Source organism: Halyomorpha halys, unplaced genomic scaffold (genome assembly GCF_000696795.3).
Source record: "Halyomorpha halys isolate HHAL.00 unplaced genomic scaffold, Hhal_1.1 Scaffold832.1, whole genome shotgun sequence".
In the NCBI taxonomy this organism is placed as follows: domain Eukaryota; kingdom Metazoa; phylum Arthropoda; class Insecta; order Hemiptera; family Pentatomidae; genus Halyomorpha; species Halyomorpha halys.
The window spans coordinates 179,832-191,085 of NW_027113014.1; the positions used below are offsets into that span (position 1 = coordinate 179,832).

General features: G+C 37.5%; 1 long non-coding RNA gene across 1 annotated transcript in view; it reads left to right on the forward strand.

Annotated features, from left to right (window-relative positions):
- Positions 1 to 1,382: 1,382 nt before the first annotated feature.
- LOC136796578 (uncharacterized) overlaps positions 1,383 to 11,254 on the forward strand; it is a 48,004-nt gene continuing 38,132 nt past the window's right edge. The window contains exon 1 of the long non-coding RNA XR_010844309.1: positions 1,383 to 1,542. This is a non-coding gene — a long non-coding RNA (uncharacterized lncRNA). The remainder of the gene's footprint in view (positions 1,543 to 11,254) is intronic.

Below are 11,254 nucleotides of genomic sequence, written 5' to 3' on the forward strand. Positions count from 1 at the left end.
AGGGTCATTTGGGGTGGAATATTGAGTTCTGCTTCAATACATTCAAGGTGAATTGGGATAAAGGATGCGGAATAAAAGGTTTTAGAAAGGTGTTGTCCAAAGGTTTGAGATTTTTGTTCGTCAGTTCTGGTCGAGGTTTGGGGTTCGGTGAAAAGAGGACAGTTAAAATCTTTGAAATTCAGCAGCTGTTTAGTGGTTCTCCATAATAATTTGTCAGTAGTAAGATTTTCAGTGAAGTTAAGTAAATTTTGAATTTTCTAATTTCTGCTCAGTCAATTTGGTGTAATACGTTTTGTCAGTAGGATATCTGGTCCTATGCCACTTCGATCTTGCTCTTTGTTTTTCCCTTATTAAGATACGAATATACTGTGGCAGGTTAGTTTACGTTTTTGAGTAGAAGGCTTGAGCAAAGCAGTTTCGAAATTGGAAAATAACAAACATTTCCCGGCTTTACCGTCGCTTTTATTTCCTCATTCATTCCTTTTTTCTAGTTACCATAGAACCTAAATACTTAAACCTATCTACCTGTTCAAACGTATTTCCTCCTATATCTATATCACCGGAATTGTTCGCGTTTCTACTGCTAACCATATATATTGTTTTATCTGTATTTATTTCAAGACCTAGTTCTTTACTGGTTTTTATTAACGCGGTTGTATTTAGTTCTATCGTTTTCCTGTCCTCACTTAATAATACCAACTCATTTCTAATACGTTCGTATATTAGACTAGACATATCCTTCAGTTTTAAATGTATAGTATATTTTTTCCCAATCCATCAATCATATCCATATTTTAGTTAACCATATTACAATTTAAACCATACGTTTGAAACAAAATAAAAACTTCAAAAATAACATCAAATTATAAGTAAATAAATTTTCGGTTTATTTTTTGTTTTTCTGAGCTATTAAATATTATAAATTCTTAATTTTCATAAATTTACTATACAATAAAATGATATTTAAGACGTTTTGGACAGTCCGTCCATCATCAGACGCTAATTATTTGTTCATTGTTATTTTATCTTACAATTTGTCTTTCCTTAAATGTATTTTCATTAATATACTTCAATTGTCATTAAAAAATAACTTTTTATATAATTTCTAATCAAAATTTTGTAATTTAAAAACCTTTAAACATTATACATTGTTCTTGCTGAATTGTTCAACAAAATTAATTTATTAACATTAACATGCATAATAATGGCCTCATATCAGTTCTCTTAGTCAATATGTGAGTATATCTATTGCCCTTATATTGTCAACAGTTAGTATCCAATTTGAATTCGTCATATCTATGTATAGAGAAAAATAACGAAACGATCACATTCCGATCAGCTAAACCTGCTTTACGATGTTAAAGATAATAAGTAATAAAGATAAATGATAAAACTACCAGAAGATTAATTGTTGTTTAAAAGTTGTACACATAGACGCAATGATAACTTTATTCATCTTTTGTTCTATTCTTATTCCTGTGTATAGGTCAGCTGTGATCGAAAACAAGAACAGTGCGTTAGCAGTTGGTAAAGTCACCGATGGTAAGAATCATTTTAATTGATTGATGATTCATTCAATTGCTGCTTTTAAAGATCTTAATATTAAAATGTAATTAATTCCCATTACATTGAGATGTAAAAGAAAAGATCTTCCCATTCTCTATAACATAGTAAAAATACAACAAATAATTTTCCATTTTTTCATTATGTGGTTAATTTCTCTCTTTATTAAATTTTTATACTAAGGGGATTGGAATTATTATTTATATTTATTTATCACCCTACCCTGCCTATTAGATAATAAGGATGTTCGCAGCAGTGGGTACAACACATTTCTGCATATGACAAACATTACATAGCTGTGCACACAGCTACAAAATATATCTTGTTCTTCTTCAGAGGCCTTGCTGGTGTAGCTTTTTCTCTCCTACCAAGGTTGAAGTGAGTAGAACCCACAGCTTCCTTCCACCCGTACACGAAGGTCATGTAGTGCGGGTAGTTTTCTTTTTTCATCAGCTCAGGAAGATCGCAAGACAAGAGTCCTGTTTAACTCATCATCTTGGCTCTCGGTGCTTCAGGGGCGGAACAGGCAAGTACGACGTGCTCGGAGGTTTCAGGAACCTGACAAAATGGGCATAAATCATCGATGTTTATGCCATGTGCGCCGAGCTTAGCTCGGAAACCCCATGCCCCGAAAGGAACTGTGAGACCCAGTAGTCAGGGAGGACCCAGGTTGATTCTAGGTGTGAAGCAACGGTAGGAAAGTACTTCCTTACGGTGGCTCCTTTTTAGCAATCCACCCACCGTCGGTTCCATTTTTGCAAGGTTCCTTCTCGATGGATTCTCTTCCACCTATTAGGGTTTTCACCAATTCGCGCTTGGAGGTTCTCCGGTAAATCAGCCAGACTTTTCCTCTTTATTTTGTGTTGATAATAGTCTTCCTGCAGGAGAAGATCGATAGGCACTCATCCAGCTACTAACTGTACCGCCTCATGAGACATTGTTCTGTATGCTCGAGTGACTCGCAGCAGAGGTATCCTCTGTATTGTAGCCAATCTGCTCTTCTTCCTTTTAGAGAAATATTGACTCCATGCAGGGGATGCATATCTCAAGATACCCACAACTTCTCCTTTATAGATGGTCAATGTTGCTGGGTATCTGAGGCCCCTAAATGCGCCCCCGATACGATTGAGCCCATTAAGAGCAAGGGCTACCCTACTTCTCATGTAGTCTAAATGAGGTGTTAGATTGAACTTTCTCCCAAGCCTTACGCCAAGGTATGTCACAACCTTACTGGATCGTATCACTTCTCCTTGTATCCTGAGTGTAACTGGGACCTATCTGTCGTACCCCTTAAGAGTATGGCTTGAGGCTTGGCAGCAGCCATCTCCAACTTCTTCTTCTCACACCACACTCTTCAGTTTGGCGCACCGACCAGCTTCTTCTTTTAATCTGGCTCTGCTGTTCGACGCTACTACTACTACGGGAAGGCCATCTACATAAGCTGAGGCAGGGAACTGCTTCTCTTCAGGCACCCACACCAATTCGTCAAAGACCAATTTCCACAGAGCAGGACCAAGGACAGAGCCCTGTAGGCAATCTCTTTCCATGGTACCTTCTATTTCTTTGAAGTTGCCTCGTTTCTTTACCGTTCTTTTCTCTAGATAACTCATTAAGAGCATAACATTCTCCTCCTCCCTCTCTTCAACGTCACGGCGCACTCTCAGCAAGGCGTCTGCAGTTCCTCTCTCTTTAGTGGATCCGTACTGACGTGGATGGCTGGCTCTTTAGTTATGAGCTAACTCTGGTCGAAGGCTCAAGACCATCATGGTTTCCAATACTTTGCTCATAATAGGGAGGAGACATATGGCCCTAAAAGACTTGGCTAACTTCTTATCCTTATCTCCTCCTTTGTAAATGAGGTCGACCTTAGCAATTTTCCAGCTATGTCCCACAATGGGCACAAATCCGTACCAGATGGATATATCGTGGCGTGCGTTATGAATCTATCCTCTTCATTATCTTCGGATGGGTCATCCCTTGGGCAGGTTTCGTCGATGAACATCTTACATACCTCGTCCACACTAGATGCTTGGTTACCTCCATGTTTCAACGCCGACATTACCTGCAGTGGGGTCAGCTTACCTAAGGCCACCCTATATGGTATACCCCAGGGATTCTTGGATGACTCATCAACGATGAATTCATCCCAAGATTTCCGTTTACGTGACCGCATCTCATTTCTATATCCCCTGGCCTTAGATCTGTACTCGTCACGGAGGGCAGCGCGCTGTTCATCACAACCACACCTCTGGTATGACCGCCGGGCCTTGTAGAGCTCTCTTTTCATTGTTGCTAAGGCCGGCGTCCACCATGGGACAGGTCCTTTCCTTCCGGTGCCGGAGAGATTCCTCAGCTGTATCACGAGTAATGTCAGTGATTCTGGTCACACGGTAGTCTAAGTCATTGGGTTAGACCGTTCCCGCCGCATCCCATTGCTCGTCGACTAATTTTCCCTCGAGCGTTGACCAGAAAGCATTCCAATTTGCTCCTCGGGTTATGTACTCCTTCTCAATGCCATGGAAACTTTCGGAGCCTTCTGTAAGCTTGAAAGCTATAGCTGGATGGTCAGAACTCGTCTCAGATCTGGGAGCCCAATCAATAATCCGGTTCGCTATTACGGGCGAGGCCAACGTCACATCAATCCAACTCTGCCCCTTTACACAAGAAAATACCCTTTACACAAAGCGGACCAACCAGTTCTTTTTTCTTTGTACATTCCTTCATCGTGTGACCACTCGCGGCACACTAGATGCAGACAACCGCATCTACTGTGCATGTAGCCCTGACATGTACTGCATTGGGGAGCGTCAAGGTAGCCTTTAAAGGACATGTTCCACCATCCTCCATTTATGATTTCCATTTCTAAGAGCAAGAACCAAACGGTTGGGTGCACTTCTAACACCCAATTCTTGCTCAACCCATTTCTAGCCACTGAGGAGAAAAGTGGCCGACGGTCATCCATGGTCAGAGTCTGGCTTCTAGGGTATCAGTTCCGCTGAAGTCCATGAGTGAGGAACTCCCTGCACATTCTTCCTCATAGCCAGCCTCGCTTGTAAGCCTTGAGTGCGTAGTATCCCCCCAATTACTTTGTTGGCATCACTACAATCGTCCATGCGAACTAAAACAGACCCCGCCTTGGTTGCACGGACTATAGTAGCCTTAACACCAATTTCTTCAGGTGACGGCAGCTTGCTGATAACATCCATTGGGTTCTTGCTCGAACCCATGCTGATGGTTACATATGTTGAATCCTAACAGGACACGGGGGGTTTCGGGGAAAGCTGCAGAGCTTTGGAAAGAACATCGACCCCCGGTGCCCAACGTGCGGAGTTCCTGAAACAGCGGAACACGTAATAATAGATTGCTAAAAAAAAAAAAAAAAAAAAAAAAAAAAGGTTACATATGTTGATTGCGGAGTGTGTTTCGCCTTCTTGGTAGGCCATTGTTCTTACTTGTTTATTTTCATCACGTACCAGTTTTGGCTCCATTTGGTTGTCTATATTTGTTAGCAACTTTTTACTCACCACTTTTTACTCCTTTTTCCTGCTTCTTTTGCTAGTGTATACCTCAAAAGCTACGGCTGAGGCTGAAGGTTCAGATATGTCCATGTAGGTTCTAGGCATCGAAGCGTTGTATCGGGAAGTGGAAGTCGAAGCTTTTAGTATAGAAATTTCAACTATAATATCTGCGAGTAGGTTATGAAATCGTTGTTATGAAAATGTTTCACAAATCGCCTTCTCCACAATAGCAGAGATATCACTATGGCTGTCTTCATTAAACCCATGAAGTAAAGTTGCCAACAGATCAACAATTGATTGTACCTTCTTGTTAATGTGGTCGCGAACGCTCAATTAGTATTTTTTAATTCCTGTAATATCACTAATAGTTAACCCTATCACGAAACTGTGTATTAGTATTATTACCACACTAGTTTCTACACTTGTACTATGAACTAATACTATTAGCTTTCATTATGAAATAAGGCCCAGGACGCAGTGTTTTGACATGCAAACGTGGTCGCCCTTAAATACCCTATTATCCTTTAATCCCTCGTCAAAATTAAGTAATATTCACTAGAACTTTGCCTAGATCTATCAGGACTAATAGATTACACAAATTTCCAATAATAACCACTTTAATCTGGAAATAAAACACACGAAAGAACCTAACCTATATACATCCACAGAACCGTCTACATCACACGGGCTCACAAGCTGGACTCAAGGGATTGGAATTAGTGTGATGAAAAAATACGTTTCAAAGCGCATTGTTCTAAACAAATTCGAAAATGGGAAGTATGCGGCTATATTTCTTTTTTTAATTTACTATTCGAGAAAAAAATATTTGTATAAAAACATGGAACATTAAAAAATACCTAATAAAAAAAAATTAACACTTACATTATTATTATTTTTCCAATTTTTAACTCCGAAAACCGCAAAACGTTTTAGATGTTATAATAACAATTTAGTAAAAAGATGTAGAAACACATAAAATTTAGAAAATCAGAGTGGAAAAGTCTGTATATTTTATATTTTCCTGTTACTTCTCAATATATAATTAATTTCAGTTATTTCGCTGTGCATTAAATCTCATTCTGAGTCAATAGAGAAAACGCAGAATAATACCCTTAATCATCAGTTTTACTGTTTCATAGATTACTCAACGGGGATTAGAGTAAAGATTCATAAATTTTCTTTTTATTCATTCAGACTCTCAAAAAAATTACATTTAAGCCAATAACTCTTTTCTATATTAAATTTATCTACTTTATTAGTTTCCAATGCATTTTGTTCAATAGATTAAAAATATAAACAGTGGATTTTATTTCGTCAGGTGAATTAAAATTAAATACCTAATTTTATTTTGGTTTTCTTAAATTTTTGAAATATTGTTTCCAACTTCACGTCCATCTTTTCCTCGTCGAATGTTAATAGATCTCTATGAAAGTTACCAGGGTGAGGAAAAATTAGTATTTTTTAATTAACAAAAAATGTTATTCTAATTTTATTAATTAAATTATTGTCATGATTAATAATAATCAATATTTTGCCACGGTCCTTAGTACTTCTTGCTACGCCACAATACGATGGAAAATCACGTGACTAATCATTTCCATATTTATTATTATTGTTTATTCCTTCTCAAAGTTGGCCAGGATATTTAATTTAAGCCCATGGAGACAATTTGTGCAAGGCAAAGCTCCAGGTGCATCAATACATTTGTCAAACTTGCAAGTTACCTCACGTACATTGAGTGCGCATTTGGACTGGCTGGCACCGGCTTGTCTATATATCGCTCCTATCTCGATTTTTGGGTGCATATCCAACGTGGATCGTGGGTAATAATCAATCTGTTAAAGGTAAGTTAGAATTTGTTTGAGTACTGTCGACAAATGCATATTTATGAAAAACAAATCATTCAGAATCATTAATAAACTTAGTTTAATATTATATTATACCAACTTGTGAGGTTTGAAATTTCCTAGATGTTTTCAGGAAGTAGGAATAAATAGGACCAAGACCAAGACCAAGTATAGGATTGTGAGCAGCCCTATTTAAAGTCATGTTAAATGTTCAATGCATAAGCTAGCGGATTTTTTAAGCAACTTGTATTATAGTCGTTCCTTCCAAAACTTTAACTTATTGTTTACTTCTAAGTTTTGATTAAAGTAATTTATTACAACATGCCTAAATTGAGTGAAATGTGGAAGTTATGTAAAAGTTATGTAAAAGTACTCAGACCATAAGACAGACCGATACTTTTATCTCGAGTAACCTAATAATTATTGGAGGTAGTGACTCGGGAAAGGATATTACTACGGATATTGGATGTACTACATCCCCATCGTTGATGTTTGGCATAATAGTCTCCTCCAGCAACGAAGCGCGATCCGAAGGATCGGAATAAAGAGTCAAGGAGGTTGTATGAAAGGGAATTACCAAGGGGGCAGAATACAGCTGATAATGTTCAGATGAAAGAACAAGTTGAAATGATTACAGAAGCTGCTTGGATAGCGTCAGTAGGAGTGGAAGGAATGAGGGAATGGGACAAGGATTTATGGATAAGAATGCAAGACCCGGCATGTGAAGTGTTGTCTGGGTGGTCTGATCTGTAAGTAATGTAGTCACGGATGTAGAAATGTGCTCGTTGAGTGAAGTGAGTTTCTGTCAACAGGGCAATATCTATGTGTTTGTTGTGGAGAAATATATCAAGTTCGTCACGGTGGTTATTTAGTCCACAGAAGGATAACTAGGGTCTCTGCACTCATCGTGGGAGATTGAAAGGAATTTCGGCCAGGATTCTAGTGAGGAGGGTGATTAACAGTTTTATAGTATTTTGGAGATCCAACAGGAAGGATGATAGGATAGAGTTTATGTTGTTTGGATTGTAATTAAGATGTGGATGTGGATCAGGGGCTGGGTTGCTTGTATGAATCGGTGCGCTGGGTGTTGGATGAACCCGTCGTGAGGTATGGGGTACTGGATCTGTTTTCAAAGGGGTGGGTTGTCAACTTAATAGTAGTAGGATGAGATGAAGCTAGATGTTGATGTTCAGGGGGTAATTTAACCTTTAAGGTAGATGTTGGGAAGGAATAAGCGGATGAGGAGTTTGAGACTGAGAAAGGGAGGCCTGAGGCACCTGACGTCGAGACTGCTGTTTTTTTGTGACTTCAGAGTAAGGTTGAGGTCTTCTGTATTCCTCGCGATGTTGATTTGAGATGGTTGAGACAGAAGGTTGTTATTGATTGAGTTGAGTTGCATTTTTCTGCAATTCTGGAAAACAGGCGAAATTCCCAACTTGAAGAGGTACCTGCGTGCGATTCTTCATGAATTTTTAATGTCCTATTGTGAGTCATTTTCTTGTCATTGTACATTTGCTTGTGTAAGTTTTTATAGACCTCGCACTCTCTGTAATTCACCGGATGGTCTTGCACAGTGGACATTTCGCTGGTTCATCCCGTGATTTCTGGCAGGTGTTAGATGCATGAAGGCTAGCACATTTAACACACCTGGCTTGGTGATGGTAGTAGCTCTTGGTATGTCTTAGGTTTTGACAATTAGTGCACTTCACTATTATAGATTTGTGCATGGGCTGCTCAAAGCATACCGTTGAGTATGCAAGTCTCGTTACTTGAAATATTTCGCTATTGTTCCGTGCAGGCTCTAAATCTATGAAGAACAATAGTATTGGAAATTTTTCAGTTGAGTGTAATATGCAAGAAATATATATAAAGATAACAATTAAAATACATATATTACAAGTATACATTACTTATTAAAAATATATATATAAACTAATATTTTCCTTCTTTTTGTCTGATTTGGGAAAAAATATTTTTTTAAATTATATTTTTCTAATTAATTTGGGCAAACATTTTGTCTTAATTTAAAACTCCCGAGTCGTTTGTGGATTGATAAATTTCTTTTTTCGTTTTTATATGCCTTATCTCTCACCCACACAGTTCATAAAAAGCCTTTACTACTGTTGCTATTCTTTTGGGAATTTCGATTCGACTATTTCCGTCAGTGGACTGATGAATATTTCGTTATTTATTTAGATGTTCGTTATATGTTAAATTTAGTTATTCATTGATATTGGATAGTTTTAGTTTCTTTATTATTTTTTTTTATTTGTATCCTTCAATAATATCGTAAAATTAATTTGTCTGTTCTTTTATAGCTTTTATATCGTAAAATAATGTACATATTACAATGATCCAATTTTTTTTAACGGCTTTAAAATCTAAAAAACTTGGATAATTAAAATAACAAAACGTTTCAGTCGATATTTTGAATGTTGAGATCACATTCAAAAGATGTTCTATATGGGGTTTATGTTGCCCGACCAGCTTCAGTTGTTGCATGGTGGAGATGAGCTGCTGCAAATACATACTAGTAGTGTAAGTAAGAGTCTGCTCATCCAGTTACTGTAGTTGCAAATTATTTGTCATTAACTGTCGATACTGTTACAGGAGGATACCTGCAACTCCTTGTTTAATTACTACCGATTGAAGTAAAGAAATTGGATTCAAATTTCAATATCGCAGGAAATATATTGTCTGTTGATTTGTGTATCTTTATGACCCTGTATAATTTTATTTGTTATTATTATTTTTTTCTCAGTTCATTGATGTTCAACACACAATTGTAGTAAATGATCACACCTGCATCATCTATACAAACAATAATCATCATTATCAACATCTTCAGTTCTCTTTGAACTTGAAAGCCAACTTATGCAGTGTGAGGAGGAAGTCTATCTAATAAATAAGTCTATCCAATAAAGCTTAGTGTGTTTTCCACTAGTTGCGTGGAAGTGGTACTACTACCACCGGCTACTACTACCAGTAATCCTCTACTACCAAAGTTGGCTCTATTCCTGTATCCGGAAGCTATCCCTCCTTTCCCTATCTTAACATTTATTTCAATCTCTAACAACCAAAAAACCTTTCTATATCATTTACATTATCACCCTACGTTTATCCATCCACAAGATCCCAATCTACCGAATTTCATATCCCTACCTGCCTCCTTTGAAAAATCCCTTGCTGTTCAAGCTGCCTCATTTTGCAACTTCTTACCCATATCCGTCTGTCCGATTTACATAATCCGATATTTTCATACCGTTTTTGGTCTTGTATAAAGTCGGGGTCGGGGGTCTCATACTTTTATGTCTCCCACTTTCCACATACACCGGAAGACCCCGAAGACACCACGACTACGAAGCTGACTGATATTATCAATATCAGGCCAAATAGGACCTGAACTGCCCTCTACTACCACACCACAGTCAACTGGCTGGCCAGTTTCTGATCAAGAGATACGGTTTTTCCAAACACCAGGCGAAGATTTTCACCGCTCGACTTGGACGAGGGAAGCGGCTAGAAGACGCAGAAATGGCCGCGACAGTGAAACTTGCAAACAGTCACCCAGATACGCCATGATTTCTTAATCTATGAGACCACCCAAAGCTTTATTTAATTTTTCTATTATAATTCAATTTTCATTATTATTAATACACTAACCGAAGATGAAATAGAATAATATTGATCAGAAGATAAATTTCTCACAATTCAATCAACCATGTTCCACACTATTTCGAATAACATTGCACCATACATTTGGAATTCCTGCAGTAAGAATCAGGTGTAAACACCATTCGTAAAGCTTCCTCCTTAAAATAATTTTAACACCAGTGATATATATCCATCAATAGAAGTATGGATAAACATGCATATGTTCATATTTTATTTTATACTAGCTGATCCGGGAATGCTTAGCTATTGCTATATTTGAGGATGTATATAGATTTAATAAACAGTATTGATAGTTTGATATAAATTATTTTGTTTCGATAAGGAACGAAAATGAAATTTGTACTGTTTGTCAGACCGACATATCAAAGTGTGGTAAAAGATTGTTTTAATCTTCTACTAATCAATGTGAAAAATTTCCAGCTTTAAATTTATTGACCTTCCTCCTAATGCCTTTCAACCCTCAGAAATAATGAACATCATCCACCAATTACCTTCTAAAAAAGCTTCTGAACACGATCTTATCACAGCACACATTCTGAAACAGCTACCTCGTAAAGCCATTCTATTCCTTACCTATATCTATAATGCTACAATCCGATCCACCTATTTCCCTGACCCTTGAAAAATGTCTATAATAAAAATGTTTCCCAA